This window comes from Prosopis cineraria, unplaced genomic scaffold (assembly GCF_029017545.1).
Source record: "Prosopis cineraria cultivar Desert tree isolate PC_DT_omini unplaced genomic scaffold, ASM2901754v1 PC13, whole genome shotgun sequence".
Classification (NCBI taxonomy): domain Eukaryota; kingdom Viridiplantae; phylum Streptophyta; class Magnoliopsida; order Fabales; family Fabaceae; genus Prosopis; species Prosopis cineraria.
In genome coordinates this window covers 30,078,616-30,102,180 of record NW_026555344.1, presented here as the reverse complement: position 1 = coordinate 30,102,180, position 23,565 = coordinate 30,078,616, and the positions used below count along the sequence as shown (strand labels likewise).

General features: G+C 29.2%; 1 pseudogene; it reads right to left on the bottom strand.

Annotated features, from left to right (window-relative positions):
• Nucleotides 1-19,435: 19,435 nt before the first annotated feature.
• Nucleotides 19,436-22,860, bottom strand: LOC129290006 (5-OH-xanthotoxin synthase-like; annotated as a pseudogene).
• Between the last annotated feature and the right edge of the window lie 705 nt (nt 22,861-23,565).

Genomic DNA, 23,565 nt, shown 5'->3' with positions numbered 1-23,565 from the left:
TTTTAAAATTTTAGGAAAGTGAAATCAAAGAGGGAGAGATTAATATTAGCTTAAGGATCGGTACCCTAAGGTATTCAATAAATTGCTTGTTGAAGAGTTTTGCTTGACTTGGAGATGAGAGGCAAGGTTGATTCAAATTTTAATTAGATGAGTTTTAACTTAAGCATTATTGTGTGGTTGGTTGAATTTTTAGAATTTTATGTTGTGTAATTTATAAATTTATAATTATAGTGGTGTTTTATCATTTAATCTTGAGAATACATTTAAGGTATTTGAGAAATGGGTGAAAGAAGCATGATAAATTTAATTGTGGGTGTTTGAAAATTTTGCACACAAGATGTTCAACACAAGGTATAAGAAATTCATATTTCATTTAAATAGTAGTTATGATTAGAGTGATATGGGGTAGGTTGGTGAAAGTGATGATGTTTGGAAAATCATTAAGATATGAATTTTAATTTTTGGAATTTTAAGTACTTCTAATTGGTTGGGATTGGGTTGGTAGTAAAATAAAGTTTATGTAATTATATGATGTAAATTGAGGTTCATTTATACGTATTCTTATAGGGTATGTGAAAAATGAGTACCTTGATAAGAATTGATGGAGAAAATTATTGGATTTTAGAATTTAGCAGGTAAGTGAATAGCAACTCATTATTTTTTTCAATAAAAGTAGTCTGTTTTTGAAAATATTACATTTTCATATAAATCATTTTAACAACTACGATGATTATTATATATTTGGTTGATTAAATCATTTTGGTTCTGGAAATTTTAGAATGATGATGAAAGTTAATTAAATTATGGTATATGTATGTATTTTCTTTATGAAACATATTTTCAAGATTGATGGAGGCATCTTTGTTTATTTTACTCTAGAAATTCTTGGTTACTCAACTAATACAAGCTTGTACATTAGCTACAAAATATTATTCTAGGAAGTTTTGAGATTTGAAATGGTTCATGCAAGTTTGATATTGAGAACGCAAATTATATTTCAGAAATGATTATTCTTGCATGTTTAAAAAGTAATTTTACAAGGACTTTAAGCAAAACAGAGTCACTAACGGCAGTTCTATTAGCCCTAAGCGCGCTTTAGTTAATGACTAGCTAGCTTGATTTTCGTGAGCTCTATTCTCACGTTTGTTATTTGTAGGCCTCATACTCATGTTTGTTTTATGGCTTCAAGCCGCATTTGGTTAGCCTTACCCTCGCGGACTGTGTGTCCACATTTGTTTTGTGGTTTCGACTGCGTTTGGTTATTTTAGCCTCATAGACTGTGTGTCTATGTTTGTTTTCATGGCATAAGCTGCATTTGGTTATTTTACCCTCATGGACTATGTGTCCACATTTGTTACTTGTTCTGTAAAGTTCCTTAAAAATATTAGCTTTTAATTGGTTTGTGAATACACACTTCATTAGTTTTCTTTAATAAACGATATATTTTTATTTATTTATTTACTTAATTTGTTCTATAAGAACAAAGAGTTGAACTGTTTTGTTATTGTCAATTTAGTGGTTTAGTACTTTTAAGCTATATGAAATTTCTTAACCTTTGAGTTCATAATTATATTATATTGATTGTTCTCAGCTAGTATATTTAAATTTTCAATGTTTGCAGCTAGTAAGTTTGCTACTTTTACTCAATTATGAATAAATTATTTTCCTTTTGCATATCTGATTCAAGTAATTTTAACTCATTCATAATTTATTATTATAATTGAAATTTCTAGATTTAATAAGTTATTATACTGAATTATTTTCCTTTCAATTATTTCATATAAAAGTAAGTTTATTATTTTTCTCTTTTAAATTCTATTTTTGAGAATGCTATTCACTGAAAAATATTTTGATCTCAGATTCATTAACTGATGCTGGACCTCTTGCCGACCATTAAAGGCTTGCAATTGTGCTGGATAAATATTTATCTTTGTAAATCCCTTCTCTTTTAATGTAAATATTCAATTATGTGTTTTATTTTGAAATTTATGTTTTAGGTGCTCCACATTAACTATAGCTAGGATTCTAACTTTTATTTTATTATGTTGATTGTCTATGGCTAGGAAACATAGTTCCAACCTATTGAATGCATATTGTCATATTTTCTATTGTAGAGATTTTAGGAGATCCTATTTATAGTAGAGATTCTATTGAAATTTCTATAAAATTGTTGAAACTTTTATCTAAACAATTATTATTAAGGATGTCATAAATTCAATATAAATCTAACTATGCTTTTTTGAAAATGGAAAAATTTTCTTGATTGGTAGCTTAAGGAATGTGTGATATAATTCATATCCATGTCAGTCACCCTTTATTTTAAGACGTGACAAAGTAGTACACTTACTAACTAAACGTGTTGAAATTTAAAATACATAAGTTGATTAAAAATTTAAAATTTTGAGGACTTGATAAAAAAGGTGACAAACGTGGACACACAATCCACGAGAGTAAATAACCAACTGCAGCTTATGCCATGAAGACAAACATGAATACACAGTCCACGAGGCTAATGCTAACCAAATATAGCCGAAGCCATGAAAACAAACATGAACATACAATCCATGAGGATAAGTAACCAAACGCAGTCTGAACTATGAAATAAACATAGGTATGAGACCCATGAATATTGGACATGAGAACATAGCTCACAAAAATCAAACTAGCTAGTTATTGACCATGGCTTGCTAAGGGCTAACAGAACTGTTGTTAGTAGCAGTGTTCTATTTAAAGTCTTCTTAAAAATAACATTTCAAATATGCAAGAAAAATAATCATTACTGCTATAAAGTTTTCATCTTCAAAGCCAAACTCGCATGACTTATTGTAAGCATCGATTCAATACATGTCAAAATATGTTTTAATTAATGTGCATTGTTACATTCAATGGATAATTAAAATTCTCCAAAGCTAATCAAAATAATTTCAGAAATCTTGAAATATAACTCAGGAAAAATACATGTACATTTCATAACTCAATTATTTCTTGTGCACAATTTTATATTTTCAAAGAGTGAAATAATTAATTCTCCTAATTAACTCAATTAATTCCTTGTCATCAGAAGCCTAATTCTCCTTGTAAGAATTTTATCAAACACCTCGCGAGCATAATCCTTAATCTATAATTTCCTCCTACTTTCTCTTTAATTTCATTTTCCAAAAATTCTACAATATTAATATTGATTTTAATTCAACTCAAAAGATCAATCCAATCATCATTATTTAAATTTAATAATGCTTCCCAGCTTTAATTCTTTACCAATAACCAATCTCATCTCAAAGAACATCGATCTCATGTTCTTCTTGCAATAACTACAACAATTAAAGTGGGGCACCTAGCTACCCTAACATTTAATTTCAACTTGAAAATTTGTCTTTATTATATCCACTCCTGAGCTGCAATTGAAACAGAGGGAAGAAGAAAAATTTTCAAACCTCCCTCTCCACATCACGTGCGCACAACAGAAAAGAAAGAAGACGAAATAAGATACAACCACACTCACATGATCAACACAGCTGCAGAAGAACAAAGAATGAAGTGGAAAGATCAAAACTCCAACGTGCACACTCAGACCAACACGTGACATCGCGGGAACAGGGGAGAAGAGAATTTACAGCAGCACAAACGAACAAGAGGAGCAAAAAATTCTGCAACGTGAGACAGGGGAAGGAAGAAAGAGATGATGCTGCGAACAGGGATGGAAGAAACGTATTCGAACCTCCAACAACAGCTCAAATCTTCACGTGCTTACACCTTCAATCAGACAGGATGGAGAAGGAAAGGGAGGGCTCAATGGCGAGAAATAGAGAAGGAAGAAGCTACGAACTGGGTGGACAGCAACAGCATGCTCACACACAGCGACCACGTTGAAGACGGAGGAGAAAGAAGACGAAGATGTCATGTGTTTTCTAGTTCAGCTCCTCTCTCTCTCTCTCTATAGTTCTTGAAAAAAAAATCCAATGGAGAATGAAGATTGATTCGTGCTCTCCTGTCTCTATCTCTTTCATTTATTTAGGAAAACCCAATGGAACAAAACTATAGAAAAGGAAAAAAAGTACAACATAATATTTACCCCTCACAATCTCCCCCTGTTAATAATATTACTTTATTCCCCTTGATGACATCATCACTTTATGTTTTTAAGTATGCGCATTCTAATTTCATATATTAACTTCTCAAATGTTGAAGTTAGTAGTGTCTTAGTAAACAAATCTACAAGATTATCACATGAGTGAATTTGCTAAACATCTATATCACCGCTCTTTAAAAAGTCATGAATGAAAAAAAAAATTTGGAGAAATATGTTTTGTTCTATCTTTTTTGATATATCCTCGTTTCAATTGGCCTATGCATGCTGTATTATCCTCAAATAATATTGTTGGAATCTTTTTTTTCCAACAATAAACCACACGTCTTTTGGATATGATGAATCACTGACCTTAGCCAAACACATTCTTTACTTGTTTCATGAATTACAATTATTTCAGTGTGATTTGATGAGGCAGTGGCTAAAGTTTGTTTTGTTGAATGCCAATATATTGTTGTACCCCCACAAGTAAACAAATATCCAATTTATGATTTACCTTTTATGTGGATCTAATCGAAATCCTGCATCTGCATAATCAATAAGTTATGATCCAAATTCATTAAAATAAAATAATCTCATATCAATTGTCCCTCGGAGATATCAAAATAAGTGGTTAACTCCATTCCAATTCCTTTTTGTTGGGGAAGAACTAAATCTCGCTAATAAATTTACAGCAAATACAATATCAGGTCATATTAAATTAGTAAGATACATTAGTGCACCTATAACACTAAGATATGGTACTTCAAGACTAAGAAGTTCTTCATTATTTTCTTGAGGGCGAAAAGGATCTTTTTCTCATTAAGAGATTTTACAACCATCGGAATAGTAAATGGATGTACTTTGTCTATGTAAAATCGCTTCAATATTTTTTCAATGTAAGTTGATTGATGAAGAAAAATTTCATTTGCTAAGTGCTCGATTTGTAAATCGAGGAAAATTTTTGTTCTTCCTAAATCTTTCATTTCAAATTCTTTCTCTAAACAATCAACTGCCTTCTAGAGCTTTTCAAGAGTTCTAATTATATTTAAATCATCCCTCTAGATAGTAATTATAACAAACTCTGACCTATTTCTCTTTATAAAAACACGTGGAAATATTGGATAGTTTTTATAACCTTTGTTCAACAAATATTCATTGAGACGATTATACCACATTTTTTCACATTGTTTCAATTTCAGTCCATACAAAGATTTATGTAAATGAGTTGGATACTTTTCTCGAGAATCTTTATATACTTTTGGCAATTTGAATCCTTCAGAGATTTTCATATAAATTTTTGTTTCTAAAGAGACGCATAGATAGGCCGTAACAACATCCATTAGGCGCATATCAAGTTTTCAATGTACTGCTAGACTAATTAGATATCTTAAAGTGATTGCATCTATCACAAGAGAATATGTCTCTTCATAATCAGTACTAGGTTTTTGCAAAAAACTTTATGCTACTAGTTGTGCTTTATATCTAATGACTTCATTTTTCTCATTTCATTTTCACACAAATACTCATCTATATCCAATTAACTTTACACCTTTAGGTATTTGGATTACAAGTCCAAAAACTTCACATTTTGAAAGTAAATTTAATTCTGCTTGAATTGCATCTTTTCATTTTGGCCAATCATTTCTATGTCTACATTCTTCAATTGATTTTGATTATAGATCCTCATTTTAATTTATTATTTCCACAGCAACATTATATGAAAATATGTCGTCAGTGACTATATTTTTTGGTTCCATCTTTTTCCTATAGTGACATAATTTATCAAGATCTCTTCATTATCTTCAGATACCTGAACCTCTTTTGTAGTATTTTAATTAGTTATGTCTCCATACTCTTCTAGAGTACCAACCTCCTCTACTATATTGTCTTTATTTTGTGTTCTTTTCTTCTTTATAGAAATTTTTATCTTTGGAACTAATTGGTTTATCATGTTTTAGACGTGACTTAGATTAAATTACACTTTCTAATTGTCCTACTAAGACATCAATTCTAATAGGAACATTTTTAGCTGAAATATGAAATTTGGTAATTCTTTTAAGGTCAGTAAATGCATCTAACGATTGATATCTTGTAGATGGATTATTCTTTTAATTTTAAGTTTACATTGCTTTGTATGAGGATCTAGATGAAATAATGATAATTCATTCCATGTAATTTCTTTGTCCAGCTGCTTATTTTTTGCCCCTAATGTTAGGAAAATTGTTTCATCAAAATGACAATCATGAAAATGTGTTGTGAATAAATCTCTAATTAATGGTTTTAGATACTTGATTATAGAAGGAGATTCAAAATCAACATATATTTCCAACCTTCTTTGAGATCCCATCTTTGTACGTTATGGTGGAGCAATAAGAACAAACACCGCAAATCCAAAAATTTTAAGATGGGAAATATTGGCTTTTGACCAAAAACCAATTGTAATAGGAAAAATTTATAATAAACTTATTGGCCTGATGCACACAAGTGCTACTACATGTAAAATTGCATGTCCCCATGTAGAAATAAGAAGTTTTGTCCGTAAAAGTATTAGTCTAGCTATCAATTGGAGGCATTTAATGAATGATTTTGCTAAATCATTTTGAGTGTGGGCATGAGCAATATATTTTCAACTATTATTCCAGTTGATATGCAATACTCATCAAAAATTTACGATGAAAATTCACTTATATTATCAAGATGAATTGTCTTCATTGGATAATCTAGAAAATGTGCTCTTAATTGAATTATTTGGGCAAGTGATCTAGCAAATGCTAAATTATGTGTTGATAACAAAGACACATATGACCATCTTGTAGATACATCTATTAAAACCATAAAATATCTGAATGGTCCGTATGGTGGATGGAAAGGTTCACATATGTTCCCTTGGATATATTCAAGAAAAGTAGGACATTCAATTCTCACTTTTGCAATTGAAGGTCTTTGAATTAATTTTCCTTGAGAATAGACAGCACACGAAAAATCCTTAAATTGAAGAATCTTCTGGTTCTTCAACGAATGTCCATGTAAATTTTCAATAATTTTTTACATCATAGTTGACTCAAGATGGCCTAATTAGTCATGCCAAACAATGAATGTATCTTAATTGGTAAACTTCTTATTGACTGTTGCATTTATTTCAACTGTACTAATAGTTGTGTAGTACAAATCAGAAGAAAACGTGGATAATTTCTCTAGGATACATTTCTTTTCAGATCTAAAATCTATAATATGTAGATATTCAATATCATTCTTATTTGTAGTCTCAATATGATACTCATTTTGGCGGATATCTTTAAAGCTTAATAAATTTCTTTAATACTTAGATGAATATAATGTATCATCTATAATAATTTTTGTTCCTTCGAGTAATATTATAATTTCTCTTCTAGAGCCATCAATTAATTTAGTATTACCCGCTATAGTATTGACACTTCCATCTCTTATTATTAAACAAGTAAAATATTTTTATCTTTAAGTATGGTGTGCGTTGTACCACTATCCATGAGACATATATCTTCATTCTTGTGTCCAATGAAAGACAAGGGAATATCTATATTCTTCAACAAAAGAAAGAGAATGTATTAAAATAAATACTTAATAAAATGAAATTTATTCAAAGTAATAATGCTTTTATTACAAGAAAACAAGAAAGCTAAATGAAACATAATCTAAATTACAAGAAAACAAAAAGCATAAATGAAACATAATTCAAAAACATAATCCAAAGTATCATAATTATTTTTCAACCAAACTTGTCTAATCCTGATTTCAATGAAATTATCCACCTCTAAGTGTACCATAGGATCAAAGCCATTAATATCATCCAAATCATTGATATCATTATTTTTATATGTAAAATTTACCTTAACATCATCATTTTGAAAAGTGAAATTTGATTTCACATTATTTGAATATCTTTTGTTGGAAGCTTGATAAAAACTTTGCTAAATGCTTAGGCGTACGATAGGTACGTGACCAATGTCCCTTCATACCTCACTAATAACACTGATTTTCAACAGCTTTGAAGGGTCGCTCTTATCTCTTTTTTTCCCTTCATTATTTTTCTTCTTTTAGTGGGTATTAGGATTTATAACTAGTACCACCACTACCATCATTATAATGGTAATTAGCACGTCTCCTGCCATGATCATGTCCATGACTACAGCCACGACCACAACCATGACCACGGTAATTACTACTTATAATCACATTCACTTCAGGGAATATAGCTGATCCAATGGGACGAATTTCATGATTTTTCATTAACAGCTCGTTATATTGTTCAGCCACAAGAAGACAAGGAATTAATTTAGAATACTTTTTAAAACTCTTTCACGATATTGTTGTTGTAGGAGCACATTTGAAGTGCAAAAAGTTGAAAATGTCTTCTCTAATAAGTCCTTACCATTGATTTTCTCACCACATAATTTCAATTGAAAACTTATTTTAAAAACTACTGAATTATATTCACTTACAGTTTCAAAATCTTGCAACCTCAAATACATCCATTCATATCGAGCTTAAGGTAAAATTATCATTTTTTAGTAGTCATACCTTTTTTTTAGGTTAACCCACATATTGAGCCTTTCATGTAGATGATAACGAAGGAATATCATTATATTGACTTTATCTTGACTATTTACTTGATTTTTAGGTAAATTTTCATTTCTTAAACCTTTGGCGTCTAGGGGAATTTCAGCATCTAACACCCATGATAGATAATTCTTTCCCATAATATCAAAAGCAATAAATTTAATTTTGGTAAGATTTTCCATGATTCAAACTAAAATAATAATAACAATTAGAATCATGACAAAATTAATTAATAAAGCATACTCCTTTCGTTTAAAAATATAAGGTATTTTTAATCGAATCTCACCTTCAATAAAATAGTTACCTACTTTTCAACTAACCTTATAGTTTCATATTTACCTCTATTAAATACCCTACAATAAATATAAAGTCATTATCAATAAGGACACTTTTGAAAAAAAGGTTAAAAATGTCTTACATTTTTGAACATCCAACTTCACAAAAAATGTCTTACATTTTTGAATGGGAGGAGTAATAAATACATATTATAGAAAAAATATATTTTACACAGACATGCTAAAATATAATTTATAATGAAACACAATAGAAAGAGGTAGAATATAAAGAAATACAAATATAAAAAACCAAACTTATTAAACAAATAAAGATAAATAAATATAATAAAGCAAATAAATTGATAGACAAAGCAAATAATTCATATGATATTAACAAACAAAACAAATTATATTAACAACCTAAATTGATCAACACACACACATGCACAAACAAACACAAAATGTATAATACGTATATATAGTATTAATTTAATGGAGGACTAAAATAATAATAAAAATAATAAATAAATAAATAATGAAGTAATGAATAATAATAATAATAAGAACACCACCACCACCACAAATAATAAAAATAAAGAAATGGATGGTAAATGAGACTTGATTAAATTAAATCACTAATAATATGATAATTTTAAAATGCATAAAATGGAGAAATTTAAAATTACTTGATAACTAAGAAAATGATATGATAGGAAAATAAAACAATAAAATATAAGAACAACATAATCATGAATGTTAATAAAACATTAATATAAAAATATAATTATATTATATATATACATACATATATATATATATATAATATAATATAATATAAGAGCACATTAATCTAACTAAAAGTAGAGAAGGATAAAATAATACAAGAAATGAAGAAAAAACAATAAAGGAGAATTCTTATTCACTAGTGTACATATGCTTTGGACATGACCTTTATTTATAGGTTTTCAATCATTCAAATCCTATCCTAATGTTACAAAGATATAATAAGGCATATAATGGTACATTATATAACCTTTGAAGGTTATAAGCTATTAAGATTAAGAAACTCTTTTTATGCCATTTATGAGGATAAATGAATCTTAAAAACTATAAGTTATGGATATCCATAATATTTATATTAATAATGATATTGTCCCTCAAATCAGCTTTTTTGTCCTTTTAAACTAGAACAATTTGGCTTCCCTAAAGCACATATTTCTTGGATTAAAAAATATAAGGTATTCTTTTAAGGATTGATTATTAAAAAAATATAAATTATTTTTAGTTTTTCATGATATAATTATTGTCTTTTTTTTAAAATATCCATATTAAATAAATCATTTTATATTTATTTTAGGACTAAACACCCTATTAAATAAGGATAAATATGAAAAGATATAATTAATTTAAAGACAAGTAATGACTTTATTAGAGGGTGAGATTTGATTAAATATATCTCATATTTTTAAACTGAGAAAGTATAACTTACAAATTAAGGGATTGGGCAACAAGAGAAAGTGAGAAACCATTAAAAAAAAATGGCTAAGAGTAAGATATCTTTTATTTGAAAAAAATATTTCTTAATTTTTTTTGGAGAATGACTAAAAATCTTATGAAAAATTAAAGATTTTATCATAATTTTGATTCCAAACTTATTACCCATTCTCATATATTTTAATATTGAAAATTTTTTAAAAAATCTTAGTAAACCCTTTTAGGAGGATCTAAATCTCTTTTTTGTTTTACCTTTATTTTTCTCCCACATATAATTTTTATTCGTGCCATAAAAAGATAAAATTATTAATGATCTAAATTTTTATATAAAGTGGCTTGGAATTATTAATTCTTTTAAAAAATATAACATATAAAATTAATGAATGTACTGCTGTTTTTACAATGAGATTAATTTTTTTAAAAAAATTAAATAATATTGCTGTTTAATTTATAATTTAATTTAAAAACAATTAGTCGATTCTTTTAACTGAAGTAGGGGAAGGGGCGCAGGCCTACCCTGCAAACCTATTCTCTACACCCTGTAGCTCTCCAGTCCCACGTCTCCCATCTCATCTCAGCCTCGTCCATCCCAATGCTCCCCCTCTTTCCATGTTTTTATATGAGTTTCTTGCTCAAAGTCAAATCATAATATAAAATAATTTTTTGAAGAAGTTTCAGCTATTTCAAGTAGTTATTTTTTTAATTATATTCTTATTTTATTTGTTTTTTTTTAAATAATGCATTAAAATTTTATATAATAATATGTCTCACTAAAAAAATTTAACTTGAAAAAAATCCTATTAGACAAAAATCTTATAAAAGAAAAAAATACATCATTAATTTATATGTCATTTAATGTTCTCTCATTAAAAATCTTGCTAGCAAAATATAAAAAAAAATATAAGACACATTCTCCTCATAACAATATCATTTTAAATTATTATACTTTAAGATAATATATTAATTTATCAAATGTGATTATTATCAATTTTTTTTAAATAGATTTTACTTTTGGTCGAACCATGTTAGAAGCATTGTTATCATATATATAATTTTTGAAAATATATTTCTATAACATGTTTCAAGATATAACACTTGCAAAATTAATGACAATAAATTTAAACACTAATAATAATAACAATTTGTGTTCCATTTTGTTAGTTGTAATTCATTTTTATATTCTATTTACTCCGTAACTACTTTTGCAAGGTCTCAACCATATCAATTGAAGACAAACAAGTACCAAAGGACAATATAGTTTAAGTGAAGTTTTATGGAGCCAATTGTAATGTTAGAAAGGACAAGTGCAATTTTAATAAGGAAGTGAAATTTTTTTTGATGTGTTATGGGATTGAAAATTTGTTATGTAGAAATGACAAGATATTAAATAATATTAATATAGTGCGCAAAGAAATCTTTCAAAATCTTTAGCCTTATAATCTTTTGATTTGTCGGACATAAAAAAAATTAGCATATTTTATCATCAACATTTTGAATCATCAAATTTATTTCACAATCATTAATTTCGTTTATTACTTTATCACATTTTACAATTTTTTTATCAACATACTGCAAAGTATTTTATTGATAAGTAAGATAAAATAATCCGTGCCATAAAGTGACATAGATAAATAGTTTTATTGAAAAAATGAAATACATCTTTAAATACATAGATATACCTGTAATTAAATTACTAAAAGAACAAATAAATCATAATAACTTATTCTTATCATATCAAATATAAAATTTAGATTTTGTTCGCTTGAAGAAGCCATAATTTATCGAAAGAAGCCACAGTATTAAATTTATATGTGAACAGAAACATGTTTTCAATTGATTTTTTTGCTGACCATATCAATCCTTGCGAAAGAAAGGTCCTGAATTAACATTTTAATATTTTGGGGTTTAAAGGTATCAATATTTTTCTTATTTATTAGTCAAAAAATGTCATTTGCCCTTGTGACAACCTATGATTAGAATCACTCTTAGTACGAATAAGGATAGAATATAATTTTTTTTCTTTTATTTCCAGACAAAGTGAGTCAACAACCTCTCGTTGACTACAATGAATTTGTCAGAGATAACGTGTAACAAGGATAAAAAGGAGTATATCAAAGTATGTATTTTGCATTATATCAACTAAATATGCAAATACAACAGTACAATGTTACTACTAGTTAGAAAAATGCAATAATTAGCCATGCATCTTTTATTCCTCATTAAAATCTCAAATTAATGATGGTGATAATTGCAATTTCATCATTAGGCATACTATTAGTGAGTACAAAATCAAAGAGCAAGAAGTCACGGTTTTAAGTTTGGGGAAGAAGCATTCATAAAATGAATGTATCTGACGTAGCGATGATCTCGCATGGGGCCCGGTAGTTGGTGATGGGGTGGGGTACACCATGTTATTAGGTGGAAATAGACAGACGCGATCAACGTAAAAATAGCGAGGAACAACCCCATCTATCGTTCAATTTAGCAGGGGAAAAAGAAATGGGGAGGAAGAGATAATAAACATAAAAATAGGACATTGGCCATGTTTATTAGGATTTGGATTTTCTCCATATTCTCTTTCAGTACATTTCCATACTTAATCTCATCCAGTATTTATTTAACTATAATTATTTTGATTTAATAGTGTGATATTGTTAATTATGGCATTAAAATAAATAAATTATTCACTATCATCACTTAAATATTTTTGAAAATTAGATCACAATACTCATTAATGATAACCACTAAATGAATATTATATTATATTTATTTTAAGAGCCAAATGCATACCTTAATTAATGGTTAAATCATACATTAGATTATGAGAACTGATTAATAATTTTAATTTTTTTTCACAGATTTTAGTTAATACTCCTTCTATTAAAAAATGTAACTTATTTTTAACTGAATCCCATCCTCAATAAAGTAATTATTTATTTTTAAACTAATACCATCTTTTCATATTTATCTCTATTTAATAAAGTGCTTTATTTAAAATAATATATAAAGCGATTTATTTATTAGGGGCCTTTTAAAAAAAAGCAATGATTACCTCTTGAAATGTTAAAAATACTTTACATTTTTTAACATCTAACATTTCAAAAAATACCTTATATTTTTTAATGGAGGGAATATAATAAAGTATTTTAGGATCTTAAATGAAATATTCCCAATGGTGTTGAGAAATGATCTAAAGTGTAGGCTTTGAAAATAGAGGTGATGTCTTTGTAATTTTAACAAACTTGAAGGGAGTTCATTGTATTTTAATTATATTTTAATTAATGTTACAATTAGCAAACTCATACCATTATACCAAAACACTAATTAAATGAATTGATTAGATTGATATGGAGAAATGTGTTGAGAGAGAGTATGGAGAGAAACCAAATCTCTATTTAAGATTCATTTCATTCTTGTCATCCTACAATTAAATATGGAGGACTAAAACCCTATATTGTAATAAATACAAAACTATTGTCAATTAGTCTCAAGGCATTAATTGCATATCCTTATATTAATACTATTAAAGATTTTTCTATGAATGTAATAAGTCATTCTGACCATAATAAATATTACTTGTTTGAATTGAATGAATGAACTCATGAATAGTCAAAGAAATTCTTAAATAGATTTGATATGTTATATCATTCATACTTCATCCAATAAAAACATAACATTCAAATAGTATTAAATATAATTTGATTATATCATTAATGATTGCAAGGAGAGAAAAGACAAAAAATTAAGTAAGCATTACATTATAAAAATAAAGTGATTAAAGATAATAATATATAATATTTTATTTCATTAAATTAATATAATTTTATTAGATGGAGAAAGGACGATGTGGTGCATCAGGTTCATCCAAAAATTTATATGAATGGTTGTATAAAAAAAGATGAGTAGTGTGAACTTGCCAGATAAACAGAGAAGACATATGACTCCAAAAATGAAATCTCTGCCGATTCTGATACTAGTCATGGCAGTTGCAATGTTGAAAGCTGGTGAGTCCTCTCTTTTTAACAGTACAGTGCAAATGTTTAATAAATTATCTAAGCATCAGTACCTAACTGTTCATTGCAAAGATAAGCATCATGATCTTGGAGAGCGCTATCTCGAATATGATGAATTATTTGAGTTCACTTTCGACACAGATCCGTTTACCCAAGCTACATTGTATTTTTGTAGTTTTTGGTGGCCATCATCTTCACTTCATTATTTTGACATATATATACAGAAACGAGATGCATGCCATTTGTGTACCTGGTTTATATTTGAAGATGGTCCTTGCAGACAGGGTGGATGCTACCCTTGGAATAAATCTCAAATAAAATCAACACATGTTCCTCTTGGTGTTGTTAAACTCAATAATAACACCGACATTTCTCAGTTTCATTTCTGATTATTAAATAAAATCATATAGTTAATGTAATATCCTCTATGGTGGGTGGTGGCTAATTAAATCGATATCCATAAATATGTGTCAAATTTATTTTACTTAAAAGCGTTGATGCGATATATATAATCAAATTATACAGAGGATTGAGAGTTAAATATATTCTAATTAACTAACATGCATCCTTTGAATAATTTTTAATTTGTGAAAATTAGCATGAAAAAGGAGGAAAGGAAAAAAAGTTTTGCATGCTTTCTGTCATGGATGGAATTAAACTAAAAAATCGTTTGGACGGGTGAAATTTGTATTTGATATAAACGATAGTATTTATTAAAAATATAATTTTTAATATTTATTAAATTATTAATAATAACGGATATTCAAATTAAAAACCAAAGAAATACAACATGAAAATTATAATAACATCAAATAAGATTTATTTCAATATAAACAAGACATATATCAAAACAATTTTTATTAAATAAAATTATTAAAATAAATAATCAAATATATTTTAAATATCTAAAATTATCAATAATTAAATTATTAAAAGAACGAATATCACAATAATTTTTAGAGAAAATGGTATGTAAATACCTTCTATATGAACGTTATAATTATAGTTAATAAAAACCTTGAAATTATGTTCAAATCCCACTACTGATTTCATTTAATTTGGAAGCATGCTCTAAATTAATAAGCCGTCGGGACGCAACTTACCATAGTAATTAAGAATTAAACCAATAGCAAAACTTACCATAATATAAAAGAATTTTTCCGTAATGACCCACGAATTTTTAGTTAAAAATTTGAAATATGTAAGAATGTGTTTTAATTATATTTATATTATTTTGAAAATATTTTACGAAGCAGGATTATGGGTCCAGTGGAAGTTGCATTGCAGGTCATGTGTTCGATTTTTGCTGACGCAAAAAGAGGAATTTTATTTTGGCTTTAGTTTAACAAAATTACCATAATACCCCTCTTTATAAAATAAAAATAAAACGTCTTTTTCCTCATTCCTCTTCATTTCCGTTTTTTTGCTAATTTATTTTGGTTTCAGCTTTGCAAAATTATCATAATGCCCGTCTTTTTAAAATAAAAATAAAACGTCATCATGGTGTTTTTCTCCCTTCGGTTTGCTGCAACGACAGAGATTGAGAGTGGTTCGAGAAATTTCATCTTCCTCTACGCTGATCGTTCGTTGCCGGCGATTATGGGTGCGTCGTCCTCCGTCGTTGCGGGTGTTAGGAAGCTCGCAAGTCCTCCGTTCTTCCTCCTCTGTTAGCGTTGCAGCTGTGAGTGTTGCTGCTCGTTCTTCTTCATTCTCTTCTCTGTGTGCTGTCATCTTTTTACTCCTTCCTTCTTTGATTTTAGCATCAACGTTAAAGCTCTCCTTTGTCTTTGTCAACGTTGTCCGTGTGCTGGTGTGGAGCTCATTTTTCCTCTTCCTTGTTCGACCCTAGGACCTGCTCTCTCCCCTGTTCTGACGCTGCTGTTCTGGTGTGGGAAGATTGATTCTTTCTCTTCTTTCTTTTGTGCTGGTTGTTTGGTGGCTGAAAGATGAAAGGAATTTGAAGTTTCATCTTAGTTATAACTTTGGTAGATGAGTCTTGCTTGGATCCATATTTTTCTGAAATTCAATATTAAAAAGAGGCATGATTGAATGGGGTAATGATATTCTTTTCTGATGTGGATTGATTATTATACAAGGAATGAAAATCAGGGAGTTTAATTAGTTCAAATATTTATGTTAGGAAAATTTTGGAAATGAAATTGATAGGAAGAAGTTTGGCTTGATTTTAAGGATTAGCGCAAGAAAGATGTTTGACAAAATTCCTGTTAGAAGAAGTTTTGCCTGATTTTCGTATTTTCCAAAATCCTATTAGTTATGGTGGTACAAATGCTATTTATTTGATTTTAAACTAGAAGGTTCCAAAGGAATTTAATTATGAAAGTAATGAGTATATGATTGAATTCTTTGGAGCCATACAGTTGTTGAGAAATTGTTGGATAAGAATTTGAATGTTAAAAGCTTTATTGTGAGATTTGCAACATTTGGTATATTGACAAAATGTTTGCTAAGAGATTGCATTTTAAGGGAGTATTTAGCTATGGCCAAAATCATATGGGAAAATTCTGTTATATAAAATATGATGTTTGGGGAAATGAAACTTGTAGAAAAGGGAGTTTGGTTTTAGTTAAATGATTCATGCCTACAAGATGTTCGATTGGGGCACAGGTATTCAATTGAACACAAGCTTGGAAAATTGAACCAGGTGGCTGATTCTCTTTTAAGATCTTTCAAGAACTCATGCTAGAATATTCACTCATTTTTATATTGGCCTTCTATGAGGAGAGATGTCTGGGATTACATAAGACAGTATACCAAATCTATCAACAATCTAAGAGCTCACAAACACGTCCCAGTGCCCATTACCTATTCTAGTTCAAATATGGGAGGATGTCACCATGTTTCATAACTGGACTTCCAATACTTCCAAGGGGTTTTGACATTATGGTATAGTAGCAGACCACTTGTCTAGGTATGGATACTTTACTGATCCACTTCAAGCTACTTACAATAGTGTCCGAGTGCCTGAAGTTTTTGTTAATAAAGTGGTAAGATTTCATGGAATTCCGTCATCGATTGTAACTTATTGAGACAAAGTGTTTACCGGCTCTTTCTGGCGGCACTTGTTCAAACTTAAAGGCACCACATTGAAGTTGATGAGTTCATCCTACCATGCACCCTCAAATAGATGGATAAAGTGAAGCTCTTAACAAGTGTTTAGAAATGTATTTAAGATGTTGTGTTTGAAGAACTTAAATAGTGGATCATCAATTGGCTTCCATGGGTTGGATATTGGAATAACACTTCAAACCAACCCACTATTGGAATGACACCATTTCGAGAAGTGTTTTGAAGGGATTCACCAACCTTGATAAGAGCTTCATCTTTAATTGCAGCACTATATGAGGTCCAAGAACGACTGTAACAACGAGATGCTTTGCTGATTTGTCTGAAACAGAACTTGATTGGCTCAAGCTCGAATGAATAAGTTTGTAGACAGAAGAAGATCTAGGGCCCACTATGGAATTGGAGATTGGTTTTTTGTCATATTAGAACCATGTAGATGGCAAGATGTGCGGCAACGTAAGAATAAAAAATGGGGCCTTAAATTTTGTCCCAAAAAAATGGGGTCTCGAATATTTTGGGCCATTCAAGGTTATAGTAAAATTAGGCTCCAGGATACAAGCTGCAGCTACAAGATGAGGCCCGTGTGCCCCCTGTTTCCCTTGTATCCTTTCTCAAGAAATGTGAGGGAAATCCAGCTGAACAATATACCCTTTGCCTTTGCTTACTGATGAATTGGGAGCAGTACTTTCTCTCTCCAAGGAATTTATTTGGCCACTAGAATGATCATGATCTGCGACAGAAAAGTAAAACAATATTTGATTCAGTGGGGTGTTGCTATAAAAACTATCCCTCCTTGACCTTGAGGACAAGGTCAAATTTTAAGGGGGAATGTAATGTTATGAATGCTATCTATGATGATGATGATGATGAGCTGGCAAAGGATGTGGATGCTGGGTTGGAACGAGAGGCCAAAATTGACGAGGAGAAACGAACTTTTGGACCACAAGGGACAAGTGTCACAAGGAGCGCAAGGAGTAGGGGTTTAGGCGAGGTAATCGCATTCGCAAACCACGTTTGAGGTTCAGGGACAATTGAATGATATTTATGGGACGGGATATAAAGGTTTTGATCCTTAAATACATGAAAGTCCCTGTGACTTGTTATTGCTAAATATTTATATGTTAGTGTTATTTTGATTCTGAAATTGGAGGTGACCATTACACGTAAACACATCAAGAATCTTGATATTTATTTGATGAGAAGACGTAAAGCATTAACGTATGGTTCTTGCAGCACCAAGAGATAAAAAACTAGAGTCGAGAATAAAAGTCGGGCCTGAAGGGCTAGGTTTGTAGGCCCTGCTTAAATAAAGATTCGGGTTTTGGAAATTATTTTTTTTTCAAAGGAATTGAGCTTGAGGGTCTGGCCCTGATAAGCCCTGTGAAAAAGGGTTCGGGCTCAGATGAGCCTGTTTATCTTATATATATACACATACATACATATATTTGATTGATAATGACATAATTTGGTTAATATTTATTGTAGGTGATTTAGAAGTTGTAAAGGTAATTGACATTGAATTTTCACCTCCATCTTTCATAAGTACACTTACATTTGAGGAATCTAATGTTTTATTTGTAGATGATGAGGATAAGGAGGATTTGGATTTTGATTGATGAATGTGGATTGTTTAGATTTGTAAATATGTTATTTAATTTTTAAAATGTTGTGTGAATTTTAATTTTTTTAATTTCAAAATATTTTAATTAATTTATAATGTTTAATTTTGTTTTAATTTTTTATTTTTTTGTACAAGGCTTACGAGCTCTGCCCTGAGCCCTTTACATAAGGGCCGTGCTTTAAAAAAAAAGGTTAAAAATAAATAATTGGATTCAAGAGCTTAAACTCTTAAAGGTCAGGTCTGCTTGTATTTTCAGCTATATACAAGACCACACACGTAGCACCTTTAATTTAACATTACAAACAAAAGGAAAACATACAACCAAGAAAATCGCAGTCATGGCTGAAACTTACTGACATGACATAATTATACAGCTATATATAGCTTTTCAAAGCATTGGCAAATATTTCTTGGCAACAAGGCAAAGAGGATTTTTCTTGTGAGTAACAAGTCCAGTTAATGCCTCAAAGTCTATATCTTCACTTTTAGCCCCTGGAGGCATTTCTCAGTCATATGAATAAACAAGATTAGCAGGTATAAACTCTACTGTGACAGATCCCATTAATAAACCTGGGCAAATTCTTCTACCTGCTCCAAATGGAATTAGCTCCATATCAAGTCCCTTAAAATTTATGGGATTGTCCAAGAATCACTCAGGGTAGAACATTTCTGGGTCTTTCCAAAGCTCCGGGTCTCTTTGAATAGCCATGTATTCACATACACTGAGGTCTTGACTGGGATTTCAAACCCTTCTATGATGCAATCTTTAGTTGTTTCTCTTGGTACAATTAATGGTGCTGGTGGGTGCAATCTTAAAGTTTCTTTTACCACTGCTTTTAGATAAGTGAGCTTTTGAATGTCCTTTTCTTCTATGAAAACTTTTTGGCCGTACATATTTCTAACCTCTTCTGAAGCTTCTTGCATCACTCTTGGATTCTTCATTGGTTGGGTCATACCCCAAATTACTGCTGCTGCACTTGTATCTGTTCCTCCTGCAAGTAAGTTCTACATACATCTTGTGGTCATTATAAGAATAAGGGGGAAAAAGATATGTTCAACATATTTTATCAAATAAAAATATCTTTATTGAAAATCTTCTTTAAATTTATTATATAAAGGCAAAAAAAAAAACATAAGTGTCTTTAACTTTATCTTAAAATTTAATAAGTTTATATCTATACTTCCTAATAAAGCAAGAAAAATAAACTTCCTAGCATTTAATAAGGAAAGAAAAAGGTAAAAATGAATATAAAAATTAGTAAAGTGCCTTATTAATAATTAAAAAAGTTATTAGGCATTGTCTGTACATATAAAATTATTCAATCAATTGCATGGAAGTAAAATCTGAGCCAAAAAAAAAAATATGAGGGGGAGATATTAATTGATATATTTATGGATTTCAAAATTACTCAATTTCATGTATCTTGGCCCAAATAATTTGGGAACTTATTTTCTCACAACATTAATGGGGGTCAACAATTTTTTTCAAAAAATATGATTTTACTAAGCTTTTCATAGCTCGTTGCACCCAATTGATCAGAGATGCAAGGAGGATCTATTACAATATATTATTCTGTTGATATATTATCTATTGAGATTTATTCTATTTAACTTTGAAGAATATTTGTATTTATTAGACGTTATTAAGATATTCATTAGATATTACTGGGATGATTAATATATTGTAAGCATGATTGAATAGAGGTATGATCAATTGTAAAGGAAAGTAATATCTAATAGATCCTGAAAGAAAAATTAAGGTTTTACCATGAGTATGGCTTTGATGCTATCAGAAGTGAGATCTACGTTAAACCATCGCTGATTCTTGAGGTGAAGCAAGACATCAATTATATCTCTTCATCTTTTTGGGGTTTAGGCCGTTGAGTATCAAGGTGTGCATCTGTCACTTCTTGGTAAAATGCATCCAATTCCTTGAAATTCTTCTCAAGACGGCCACTCAATCCTCTGAGTCTATCAATCCACCTTGTGAAATGAATATAATCTGATAAGAAGAAGCTAGCAAACATAGCTTGCATCTCATTAAGCATCCCATGGAACCTTGAATACAATCAACAACAAATCTTCAGACACAAGTTTGGAATATTGTATAATATTGAAAAATATTATATATATATATATATTGTATGTATGGATATATATATATATAGAGAGAGAGAGAGAGAGAGAGAGAACTTCTAGGTGTTTTTATAGACTACACTTAAAGAATTTTTCATTCTCCTGCAGCTAAGGTTCCTTTGACCTTATAAAGTTACAAGGCCTGTTTGTTTTCTGTTTTTAAAATTGTGTTTGTTATTTTTAAAAATAGAAAAATTTAAAAATATGTTTGGATAATTGTTTTTCATTTTTCTAAAATAAAAAAAATAGAAGCAACTTTAATTTATTTTCATTTTATTTTTCTTATTTTTAAAATACACTACATTTAGTTATTGGAAATTATAGTTATGTTGACTAATTTTTATTATTAATCACCACCATTAACTACTTATAACTATCACTATCGGTTCATTTTTTAATTCTAAAACTATCTTTAAATCACATAATTAAACAGATTTTCATTTTATTTTTGTTTTAAAAATAATTTTGAAAATTGTATTATAAAACTTTTTTGAAAACAAAAAATGAGAACAGAAACCAAACATGCTCATAATCACCATGATTTTATTTGTTTCATCTATCAATTTATAATTTTGTTGTCAAATTAGACACGTTTTCCTGTCTTTCGTATGTAGTTTAAGGTAAATGTGTCGTTCCCAGTCCATATATGATATAGCTTATATTAGTTTTGTATTATACTGATTCCATAAGACATAACCAACTCCTATAATTGAAAAGCATAATTATCATTTATTAATCTTAAAAAAAATGGGTTATGTTAAGTTTATAATTAAGTTGCTATTTATATATATATATTATTATTTTGCAAAAGTGTGCAATTTTCACCTTATTAAAACTAATTTGTGGGCGGACTTCCCTTGAGCAGAAGAGAATGAACACCCTGAGTTTGGATGGGTTGAGAACACAAAAAGACATCAGATATGGGTAATAGAGAAAATTTTGCATGAAATCGGTCCACCACATCATCCATGCTCTATCTCATAAATTTGCACCAATTCAATCAAATAAAATATTATGTGTCATTATTTTTAATGACTATTTTTATAATAGCATAAATATTTTATTTCTTTTCTTTCTCTACTATTATTAATGACATAATCAATTTATATTTAATATTACCTAAATGTCATGTTTTTAATGGATGGATTATGAATGATGTGGTACATTAGATTCATGCAAGAATTTCGCATGTATATGTGTACCTTTATCTAAATTGACAGGATTACTTATTTAAAACCTTATTTAGTTTAATTTGGCCTAATGATAAATATAGACCCACCAATCTCGTAAGTCTGTCACATACCAAATTTGAGAAAAGAAAATAAAGACTTAAATTAACAATTGGTCGAAGTAAAGGATACTCAAAACATAAAGAAATAAACTATTTTAAATAAGGGGGCTATCAAAAGGAAATTAAACAATGACAAACCTGCTCTTTTCAACTCCTTCTTCCTCGTACCTCCTTCCAAAAGCTGCCCTGCAAGTTATAGTGCTTGTAAGAGACATCAACATCTCATTCAACTCCATAACCTTAGATGAATATGCGTGTTCAAGTGATTTGTGAATGACCATCCTCGTCCATCTTCGTACATTTATAGACTCGTTTTTCTATTATTTATTCTAATATACATTGACTTGTTTTTCATTTTGGGTCAAGATATTTAATTATGACTTGATTATTAGTGTGAACACAGTGGCATGGTTTGTATTTTTATGATAATGCCAATGATGATAATTTATAATTAATTAATCCAACTTGAAGTGAATGAATATATTCCCTCTAACGACTGTCTTCTTCTATCATGTGGTAGGGGCAAATATTTTAAATTGAAAGGATTAAAAGCGAGACCCGTCGAAGAATTAACCGAACTCATCATGATCATTTTGGGAAAAAAATATTATTACCACTTTACCAAAGACTAATATCAGATTTTAATTTTTGTATGTGTTTATGAAGGTGGGAAAATGATATTAAAGTCCCAAACCTCATAATTTATGACAGTTAAATCCCCGATAAAATTATCTGAAAATCAATTATAAATATTAATTTAAATAGTCATAAATGAGTAATTTTGTTTTGGTTAAAAAATTCAGGAGTACTTCTAACTACAAATAATACATTTAAATTTTAAATACAGCTCTCAATTTGCATTTAGGATTCCTGTTTGCAACTATTTGAATTAATATTTGTAACTTTTTTTTTAGGATTTTTTTTTGGGACTTAATTATCATAAATTATGAGTTTTGGGCTTTATTGTCATTCTCTCCAAAAAAAAT